Source organism: Rhamphochromis longiceps, linkage group LG3, assembly GCF_057381845.1.
Source record: "Rhamphochromis longiceps isolate RC_006_pf linkage group LG3, R_longiceps_female_GT1.1, whole genome shotgun sequence".
Classification (NCBI taxonomy): Eukaryota; Metazoa; Chordata; class Actinopteri; order Cichliformes; family Cichlidae; genus Rhamphochromis; species Rhamphochromis longiceps.
In genome coordinates this window covers 52,123,115-52,134,729 of record NC_140559.1, presented here as the reverse complement: position 1 = coordinate 52,134,729, position 11,615 = coordinate 52,123,115, and positions in this window count along the sequence as shown.

Genomic DNA, 11,615 nt, shown 5'->3' with positions numbered 1-11,615 from the left:
TGAACAGCTTGTACCTGATGCACCGGTCTACCGGCAGGCACATTCACCAAAAGGAGAGAACACATAAAACAAAACAGAATAACAACAAGGGGATGGAACAACACGCACTTCTGCTCTGCATGAGGACAGCAACCGAGTCCAGTCTTAGGTGGGAAAGCAGAGGAGAGCCATTTGTTTTCAGACGGGGTTTTTAAAAATGTCTTAAATCTGAATCTGTTTCAAATGTGTTCAAATCTATTTAGAGCAGCTGTTAAGTGACTGAAGGTAAAAATGGTAAAAACTCAGATTATTGTGAAACTGATATAACCTGATCAGCTATGTTATCATTGTTTAAACTTAAAAGAAAAAGGCAAAAAGTAATGTCTGGCTGTTCTAACAAGATAGATTTGATTTGATGGCTTTTTCATTTGTACCAGAAGGAAATCTGATCTCAAATGGAACCAAGAAGCTCAAGTATAAAATAGCTGTGTTAAATATCCTATATCTGCAACTCAGTCTGAAGGTTGAATCTTCACTCTGAACTCAGTGGCAGCTGGGAGTGCTGCTGTCAAAGATCCTCCTCGCTTCCTTGTTAAAAATTTATTAACAGACAGCATGGGACACTGAAAGAATCATGAAGCTTATAAACAGTGTTTACACAGGCCTAGTTTTGTTCTAAAGTGAACAAAACTTTAACTTACAAAAACCCACAACTGAATGTGGCAGCAGCGCGGCGACTCGTGATGCTCGCTCTGTCTGAACCATCCATCCAGGAGCTGGACCTTATCCCGGCTGCAAAAGGTGGGCAGGGGTACGCCCAGGATAGGTCGCCAGTCTATCGAGGGGCCAAAACAGAAAGACAAACAGCCACGTGGTCTCACATCTGCAGAATATTTAGAATCACAAATTAACATAACAAGCCTTTTTCTTCTTTTTTTTTTTTTTTGACTCGTCTTGAAGTGCGTTTAAAAATTTGTTATGATCTTTGTGTTTGTTCACTTCTGTAGAAAAGGGCCTTAGACAAAGGCTTATGGTGCTGGACCAATATGTGCACGTGAAACAGGAAGTTGCATTTTTACCCGGGTCAGGTGTGGCTCAGGAGACAGAGCGGGTTATTTCCCACTCAGAAGTTTGGTGGATCGATTCGCCAGCTGATCTGGTCTGCATGTCAAAGTATCTTTGGGCACGACACGCTGCTGGATGAATGCGATTGGTCAGATTAGTAGCAAAAAGCAAAGAGTACCAGTCCAGTCTCCCTCTTCTAATGTGTCTGGTTACTCAAAAAGTGGGGCACACACCATCCTACAGAAAGATGTTCCTTTATTTGTTGATACTGGAACGGCACCAATACGTCACTCTAAAATCTGTTCATCCAGGTTGGGATCTGGAAACAGCAAATGCCACAGATATGACTCACGTCACACTGCCTTGTGCAGACGGATTTGCATTTGTCAAGCCTCCATTCATTTCCTCGGGGTTTCACTTTAAATCGTCCCCCAGCTGCATGGCGGACATTTAGTCCAGGCTGCACTTGTGTTTGTCTTTCTGTTCGACCTGCTGAGCCTCGAGGTGCTTCATTGTAACCTTTCGTAAATGAGATGCAGGGGGGCGCTTTAAGGGAGGCTTAGCTCTGCTGACAGCCTGCTTGTTACAGTTGTCAGCCAGCTGAGGTAGTTTGACACCTGTAATCACGGTTGCTACGGTTCTGGGCCAGTTTCTGTCGGCAGGGCTCATACTGCCCAGCCAAGCAAAAAAGGGAAAAAGTGACAACTGACTTGACCGCTGAATTGTGTAAAAGTGGTATCATCAACTTAATACACACCTTGAAGGAGTTTCGCCTCCTCGAGAAAAAGCTCATCTGTCTGTCAGCGCACGACAATCACTCGCACGAGTTATTAGCCGTTCTGTTTTACTTTGCAAGTTTTGCGTTTGCGCACTCATCTGCAGACATCCAATTTAAAAAAAACTCACATCTACTTTTAATATATTTCATGCAAAGCACAGGAAGTAACACAAAAAAGATTGACAGGCCCAAATTTCAGCAAACTAAAGTGATTTTTCTTCGGGTGTCCTTTTGACAAATAATGTTATTGCATTCAAAATGTCTCATTGCCAAACCCAGAGTTTCATATTTGGAAACAGACATCTCTATCTTTGTGCCGAGCACAGAAACAAGTCTCTGAGCCCTCTCGTGTGTTTTGGCTGGTGCGTGGGTGCTGTTGCGGCGTGTTGTTTAGCAGCAGATTGTGCCTTTAGTTTAGAATCAACAGTGCATGCAGTGGGTATTATTTGTTAAGGCCTTAGCCAAGCACTGAAGTGCACTTAATGCTATTAAGTTGAACCCAGCAGTGCGTGTCCTGCAGTATGTTGTGTGTCTAACATACTGGAGGAGGAGATGAGCATTTGATGTGGTCAGGCAATTAAACAGCAAGTTAATATTTATGCTCCTCCTCTGAGCGCACAACATCATCTTTTCTCCTCAGCTGTGAGAACGTGTCCTTGACTGCAAGCCTAAACATACATATTATTCCCATTATATTAGCACTGCGTGTGTGTGCATGCATGCTGCATTAATAAGCACGGTAATGAAAGGGGACAGTTTTCAGTTGCCGTGGTAATGAAGCAGTGGACCGTTGCCAGGCACAATGACAAAGAGGGGACGTAACTGTATTACTGCAAACACAAAAAGCGGACAATGATTGGATTAAGGCAGAAGGGAGATGGATGGACAGATAGATGCAAAAAAACAACAAAATAAGTGGACAGCTGCAGCATGGGACAACTTTGCATGTCAAAATAGAGGTCTGTGTTTATGAGAGAGACTAATGGATGGTCTTGTCTCTACATCCAGAGGTGTACAAGGAGGAGTGAAGAGAGAGATGTGTATGTCGCTAGGGGACACGGACGGGATGATGTGATCGATATGACTGGGCCCGTGTCCCCCGAAGAGAGACAGGCAGAGATTCAGATGGATGGACAGAAACAGAGATGCAGCAGAGGAGAGGTCGGCTTGACAGACAGATAGATCAAATGAAAGGGATGCAGGGAGGCGACAGACAGACAGAGTGAGATGATAAGCAGCGTTACGAAAGACAGCAAGATTAATATAGAGGTAGATGGTGAAATTAAGTGAGAGAGGAGAGGTCGGGCCGGGTCGATGGCGAGACATACCCTCTGGAATCTTTGGTGAAGAAAAGAGGCAGAGTGCACAGATGATTTTCTTATGACCTTGAAGCGGTGTGGTTTAAATGAAGTTAAGAGTAAGTACCTTCCAAAGCCAGAAACAATTTCGAGAGTCTCTTCTCCACCATGTGACGCTGTATAGAGCTGTCAGTTCGCTGACAGTCAAAGACACGGGGTCACATTTCACGGTTCAGATGCTTTTGCATTGCAGAGGAGAGACACTCAAAAGAAAAGGACAGAGGTGAATGGTTTCAGTAATGTGTTTCTTTCTTTCAGATCTCTCCTTCAGACATGCACAATAACAGGGTTTTATTGAGTGCAAGTCTTTAAACCCCGTTATAGGCTCAGCCTTCGGTGTATTTTTTGTATTCTGTCTTCTGAAGCTGCGTATTCAATAAAGTGCTACATCACCATTTCTAGGGCAACATTCATCCTTTGATTGTTAAATCTCAACAACTGTTTGACTGATTCTCATAAACTTTGCATCTTAGCTTGCTTAAGATGAGTTCAGATTCATCTAATGATCCACTGAGTTTTCATCCTTTTCTTTTGGCTCTCGGAGGAGACGGACACACTTGTTCTCCTCTCCCCTCCCCTATCTTCCCTGCTTAGTTCTTATGTCCTTGTCTAGTCTTGTGTTTTTTGTATTACTTTCCCTGGAACACTTTCTCACAATCTGTTTCAAAAACCTAAAAGAGGATTATGGATTTGATCAACTGGTCTCTGAATGCTATTGACACCCTTTTCTCAACGAGAAGTCTGGAGGGACTTTCCCTGCCGTATACACGATGGACGGGTGGCAGACATGGAGGGTCGTGTGCCTGGTGGGACTGTCGATCGAGGACGCTGAAGATATCTACCTATTGGGAACCATGACAACAGGGCTCTTGCTGATCGGAGCTGGCTTGGCCCTGGCTTATCGGAGAATTAAGAAAGCGGAACCGGCTGTTCAAACCCCCCCAAGGCTGCCCGCTGGGATTGAAACGATGGGACGAGGCGCGACTTCTCAGGAAGGGCTCACTGAGTGCAGCATGGTTAAGAGCTTGGAGGAGCTTATGGCTGCAGTGAATACTCAGAATAACACCTCTGAGCGTATATTGGGTTACATCAAGGAAAAGTCCACTCAGAACAACACCTCTGAGTGGAAGTTGGATTACATCTTGGAACAGCTGACTGCAGTCGTGAGTTCTCAGAATCAGCTCTCTGAGCAAAAGAATGACAAGACCACAGAACTGAAGGTTGATAACATCATGGAGAAGCTCGCGGCTCTCCAACAGGAGATTGAGAGACCAGTGTTGGAGTGTTAAAGAACAGCTTGAAATTCTCATGAGCTGTTGCAAAAGAAAAATCACCAACATAATCCGGCTACCCCTTCGGCGCCAGCTGTGGGCTCAAGGCTGGAGCCGAACAAAAACTCCCTGATAACGACTGTGTTGAGTCTGTTCCTTCCCATTCCATGCAAGGCCACCTGGGTTGGCTGGAAGACTGTTTACTTAGCCTGGCAGGGCGAAGGACACTGTCTCAGCTGAACTATGGACACGCACACACATACATATACTGATACTGATAAGCACTCATTGACGCATCACCCTCCCTACCCCAGATCCAACGCCACCTCCAACGCTTACCTCCCCTCTGATGTGGACATTGGGTCAGCTGGAGGCGCAGTTGAAGATTGCAGCGGTCCCAGATCAGATGTACACACTGGAACTCTTTCCCATGTTGCTTGTCTGTGTTTATTGTGCTATGGTGTGCTGATATTCAATTCAATTCAATTTTATTTATATAGCGCCAAATCACAACAAAAGTCGCCTCAAGGCGCTTCATAGATACAGAGAAAAACCCAACAATCATATGACCCCCTATGAGCAAGCACTTTGGCGACAGTGTGAAGTAAAAACTCCCTTTTAACAGGAAGAAACCTCCGGCAGAACCAGGCTCAGGGAGGGGCGGGGCCATCTGCTGCGACCAGTTGGGGGATATCTGTGCATTCCTGTATTTCGATGTTTTTTCCTCGCTACCTGGCCTGACCTGTCTCCCCAATGTGATGTTTATGTATTGTATGTACGGTCGGCAAGGTCTGTCGTCTCGGTTGTGGGCAAAAGACCTGCAACTGACAAATAAAGGCCATCTCATCTCATCTCGTCTCATTTAGTCTCTTTAAGTCTGTTTTTTTGAGTATTTATTATACCTGCTGTTTAGACAGGAGCAGCTAACCCCCTCCTGGCTGTTATGCTACAAAAATCTTTACATGCAGGTATTCATCCATTACATGCATTCATTAGTGTTACAAATTGCCCACGTTTCATAAATTGTTGTGTGTAACTATGTTTGTCCTGTTACACCACATGAGTGGGAATCAGTCAGCACAGATCCCCATTATCATGCTCCACAGCACTTCTGGCAGCAAATAATATGTTACGCAGTACCAGTCAATGAGTGAGTGCCCAGACTCTTGACTGGTGTATTTTGGACCTTTGACACACATACACAGGGGGCCATCTCAGCCAAAGCGGTGACATTTGAAAATTCATTTCATTAATGGAATCCTGATGCAGTATTATGCCCTGTAGCTCAGATGAAATTAACAAAATGATTCATTAATGCAACCTGTCGCGAAAAGTCCAAAAACCATGCCCACATGACTGGAAACTCTGCTGGGCCACCGAACGGATGACTGAAGTCGTCGTTGTGCTGCGTTGTCGGTTTTGTAAATATATGCTGTGGTTTGTGCTTCTTTTGCTACATGATGTCTCTCAGAGATGCAAAAAGAAGTTGTTGTTTGTGTTCTCTGTTTATATGCGTCTTCTTATGAGTATGCATGCGTGGATCAGTAACTGCTGCGCGCTGACATTACACGATTTATGTGTAGGTATGTTGTTCAGGTTTTCTGCGTAGTCTCGTCTGAAGTCGTCGTGCACAGTGAGCGTTCCTGAACAGTTTGAAGTGACTAGTGTTAGGATAGCTGGCATGTTTCCAGGCACACATGCGTGCAATATACAAAGTAAGACTGCTGAAATCTTAAACTGGCGCACACCTTGTGTGCTTTTCAAAATGTCCTCCTACACCTTAACTCCCACACTTTAAACACAGAGATGATTTCTACACAGACTTATCAGCCACCAGACTGCTCCCACTCCACTCTCACCTACATCTCTTCAGTCTGTTCACTTTTTGTGCGTGACACTAAAAGAGTCAACAGAAAAATCCAGTCCAGTTCACACTTTGCTATTCATTGCTGGATGCCTGGATAAAGCAGTCGGCAAGCTAAACAAATCAAGGGTTTAAGCGGTAAAGACATCATAAAGATAAACGCTACACGATCGTGTGTAGCATGTTCTTACTCCACATGTTCCCATTAAATTGCAGTCATTGGTTTGATGTGTTTGCATTTCCCTACTCCCTGTAACACTCATATAAGCTGCTCATTAATTGGAAATCGGGGGAAAAGCCAAACATTATGAATAAGGTCACACATCTACCACCAGCTTGGTCACAGACTGAAATGAAGCTTGGGCTGCTGAGCACGACTCGAAAGCTGTGACAGCAAAATCAAGATAGCTGTCAGACTGACCAAAGCCACCTTACTAAATCTTACCAGTGGCATGATCACAACATAACCCTTTAACTTATAGTCTAAGATAATTCAGAGGGAAGTCTGTTAAGGTAAAAATGTCGTCACGATTTTTCTTCATAACTTTAAAACCATGTAACTATTTTAATTGTTTTCCTCTTCATAATAAAATAAAAAGGGCAATGAATAATGTAAGGTGTCTATCTTTGAAGTTATGCTAATGTGATTAGACCTAATTTCCTGTGATTGAAAGTGCTCCTAAGGTCTAAAAATCACGTGACTAAACTATGATTAATTACATAATCGGGTAAATAAATGCATAAAATGAATAATATATATAAACAACCAATGACTGACTCGCTTCCACCAAGCAAAGGAGGAAGAAGCTTTTTCCACTTCCAATATCAGCACTACCTTGGCGTAGTGTCAGCTGAGGTATGCTATGTTAAATTAATAAGTTGTATTCCTTACTGTGGAAAAACATACTGGGAACATACAGAAAAAATTCTGGTAACATTTGCAGTCTCCTCCAAATGGCCCTGTTAAATCACACAACAGGTTGCTCCATTATACCTGGTAGCAGACCCCACTGCGGATGCAACTTTACACACAAAACAGACACATGGGAGAGCTGTATGTCGTCACAAGAGAGAACAGGTGGAAATAATCGCCTGACTCATTAACCCATATCCTACGCTATCTTGGCAAACATTATATAAGCATCTGCAAACTCTGCTTCTGTCACTGGCAATAATTGCAAGAATTTTCAATAAATTCAGAAGATACCATCTCCACCCATGGAAGCACAGATACAATATTCATAGTTCTGACAAACACAAATACACGCCGCCGCAGCAGCTGACAAGCCATTATATTACCATCTGGCGATACTTCGCTTATTTCATACCATTTCAACAAATTAGGAGGTCCATGTTGAAATTGATTACACAGCGGTGAAGAGTAGACTTTATCAAAGTAGATGTCTTTCTGAAAGCACTGTAACTAAGTTTAAGAATATAATCCACCCACTGTTATCATCTCCAATGCCCTGTACCAACACAGAGCAAAGCAGCTATCTGAACGCCACCCCAACAGAGGTCGATTATCTTGTTAATAATTTCACCTCCTCACTACGTACGACTCTGGATACTGTAGCTCCTGTGAAAACTAAGGCCTCAAATCAGAAGTACCTGACTCCGTGGTATAATTCTGAAACACGTACCCTAAAGCAGATGACTCGTAATCTGGAGAGGAAATGGCGTGTCACAAATCTAGAGGATCATCATTTAGCCTGGAGAAATAGTTTGCTGCTTTATAAGAAAGCCCTCCGCAAAGCCAGAACATCTTACTATTCATCACTGATTGAAGAAAATAAGAACAACCCTAGGTTTCTCTTCAGCACTGTAGCCAGGCTGACAAAAAGTCAGAGCTCTTTTGAGCCAACCATCCCTTTAACGTTAACTAGTAATGACTTCATGAACTTCTTCACAAATAAAATTTTTATCATTAGAGAAAAAATTACCAATAATCATCCCACAGATGTAATATTATCTACAGTTACTCTTAGTACCATTGATGTTAAGTTAGACTCTTTTTCTCCAATTGATCTTTCTGAGTTAACTTCAATAATTACTTCCTCCAAACCATCAACGTGTCTTTTAGACCCCATTCCTACAAAACTGCTCAAAGAAGTCCTGCCATTAATTAATTCTTCGATCTTAAATATGATCAACCTATCTCTAATAATCGGCTATGTACCACAGGCCTTCAAGCTAGCTGTAGTTAAACCTTTACTCAAAAAGCCATCTCTAGACCCAGCAGTCTTAGCTAATTATAGGCCAATCTCCAACCTTCCTTTCATATCAAAAATCCTTGAAAGAGTAGTTGTCAAACAGCTAACTGATCATCTGCAGAGGAATGGTTTATTTGAAGAGTTTCAGTCAGGTTTCAGAGCTCATCACAGCACAGAAACAGCTTTAGTGAAGGTTACAAATGATCTTCTTATGGCCTCTGACAGTGGACTCATCTCTGTGCTTGTCCTGCTAGACCTTAGCGCAGCGTTCGATACTGTTGATCATAATATCCTATTAGAGCGATTAGAACATGCTGTAGGTATTACAAGTACTGCGCTGCAGTGGTTTGTATCATATCTATCTAATAGACTCCAATTCGTGCATGTAAATGGAGAGTCCTCTTCACACACTGAGGTTAATTATGGAGTTCCACAGGGTTCAGTGCTAGGACCAATTCTGTTTACATTATACATGCTTCCCTTAGGCAGCATCATTAGAAGACATAGCATACATTTTCACTGCTATGCAGATGACACCCAGCTCTATCTGTCCATGAAGCCAGATAACACACACCAATTAGTTAAACTGCAGGAATGTCTTAAAGACATAAAGACCTGGATGGCCGCTAACTTTCTGCTTCTTAATTCAGATAAAACTGAGGTTATTGTACTCGGCCCTGAAAATCTTAGAAATATGGTATCTAATCAGATTCTTACTCTGGATGGCATTACCTTGGCCTCCAGTAACGCGGTGAGGAACCTTGGAGTCATTTTTGACCAGGATATGTCCTTCAACGCACATATTAAACAAATATGTAAGACTGCTTTCTTCCATTTGCGCAACATCTCTAAAATTAGAAATATCCTGTCTCAGAGTGACGCTGAAAAACTAGTTCATGCATTTATTACTTCCAGGCTGGACTACTGTAATTCATTATTATCAGGATGTCCAAAAAACTCACTGAAAAGCCTTCAGCTAATCCAAAATGCTGCAGCAAGAGTCCTGACAGGGACTAGAAAGAGAGAGCATATTTCTCCTGTTTTGGCTTCCCTTCATTGGCTTCCTGTTAAATCCAGAATTGAATTCAAAATCCTGCTCCTCACATACAAGGTCTTAAATAATCAGGCCCCATCTTATCTTAATGACCTTGTAGTACCATATCACCCTATTAGAGCGCTCCGCTCTCGCTCTGCAGGCCTACTTGTTGTTCCTAGAGTATTTAAAAGTAGAATGGGAGGGAGAGCCTTCAGTTTTCAGGCCCCTCTTCTGTGGAACCAGCTTCCAGTTTGGATTCGGGAGACAGACACTATCTCTACTTTTAAGATTAGGCTTAAAACTTTCCTTTTTTCTAAAGCATATAGTTAGGGCTGGACCAGGTGACCCTGAATCCTCCCTTTGTTATGCTGCAATAGATGTAGGCTGCCGGGGGATTCCCATGATGCATTGAGTTTTTCCTTTCCAGTCACCTTTCTCACTCACTATGTATTAACAGACCTCTCTGCATTGAATCATATCTGTTATTAACCTCTGTCTCTCTTCCACAGCATGTCTTTATCCTGTCTTCCTTCTCTCACCCCAACCGGTCGCAGCAGATGGCCGCCCCTCCCTGAGCCTGGTTCTGCCGGAGGTTTCTTCCTGTTAAAAGGGAGTTTTTCCTTCCCACTGTCGCCAAAGTGCTTGCTCATAGGGGGTCATATGATTGTTGGGTTTTTCTCTGTATCTATGAAGCGCCTTGAGGCGACTTTTGTTGTGATTTGGCGCTATATAAATAAAATTGAATTGAATTGAATTGAATTGAAAGGCTAGTATAAAAACAAGTAAGACAGTGTGAGTGGGAGCTTGTTTTTTCAGAATAATGGGCTCAATTATCGCTTCTGCCGCCTCTTTACTTCTGCTCAGCACGGACAGCAACTTTCCTGAAATGTGCAATCTACAGTACTTCATTGCCTCTATAAAAAGTTAAACTTACGGGATTTAAGAGCAAGCAAAGCTATAATGATTTGTGCCAATATCCATGTTTAATTTAGTCCAAATCAATGCTGAAAATCCCAAATGATCAGACGGGCTCAACGTTTCCTCCAGCAGTCTGTTCTTATCAGGATGGACTGGAACACAATTTGTGAGTTTACCTAAACCTCCTTTTTAATTACTCGACTTCCGTACTGTAGCGTCGCGGTCTATTAAATCTATACTGTATCTATTGAATGGACCAAAGTAATCATGGCTGCAGCAGTGGTCATGCAAGCTCGCCTTCCCTCTTAATTGTTACACTATGCTGCAATAGGATTATTCAACTTTGCAAAAAGGTCAGTAATACATAATTTTCCTGTTTTGTTTCACCAGTTTCACCAGTTCGGGTCAGTGTCAAATGTATGATTAGATAAAGACAGATTGCTAGAGTTAATGGTGCAACCTGAGGCATTCTGTGCGTTTATTTTAAAAAAAAGAAAATTGTGGATGAATCACAAAGAACTTAATGAGAACTAGATCAGCAGTATAGCTCATGAAAGGTAAAGAAGCAGCTGAACTACATCAGTGTAGTGTAATCTGAAGCATTTAGAGAGGTGTCTGGTTGGTTTAACACTAAAAAGAAATGCATATTGCATTCCGCCACTGATATCTCCACTTGTCGACTGAAAGATTTCGGCAATATTAGTCTGTTGTGTGTATGTGCATAAGTGCGTATTTATCTGCACATGTATATTCTGCTTTTAAGTTGTTCCTATCATCCAGCCCTCTAAGTTTTAAAAAATTAAGCCTGTCTTATTTTTATTTTATTTTTTAATTCCAATCCACCATCAGCATCTTTGCAACAACTTAGAAATATGCCAAACTCAGCCTGATGCCCATCATCATGTTACATTAGCGTAGGAGTTATGTTTGCAGCACCTTGTACAAACACAGCATCAAGCTAACAACTAAAGCTGGAAGTCTGAGTCCTATTAGAGATATGTATCCTTGTCCTCTGAATTCTTCAGTGCTGCTGTAAGAGGCTGATACCTCTCCTCAGACAGTGACTGAACAGCTAACTCATTCTCTGTCTGCATAGATACCAGACAAAGAATCTCCTCATCAGAGAAACTCTG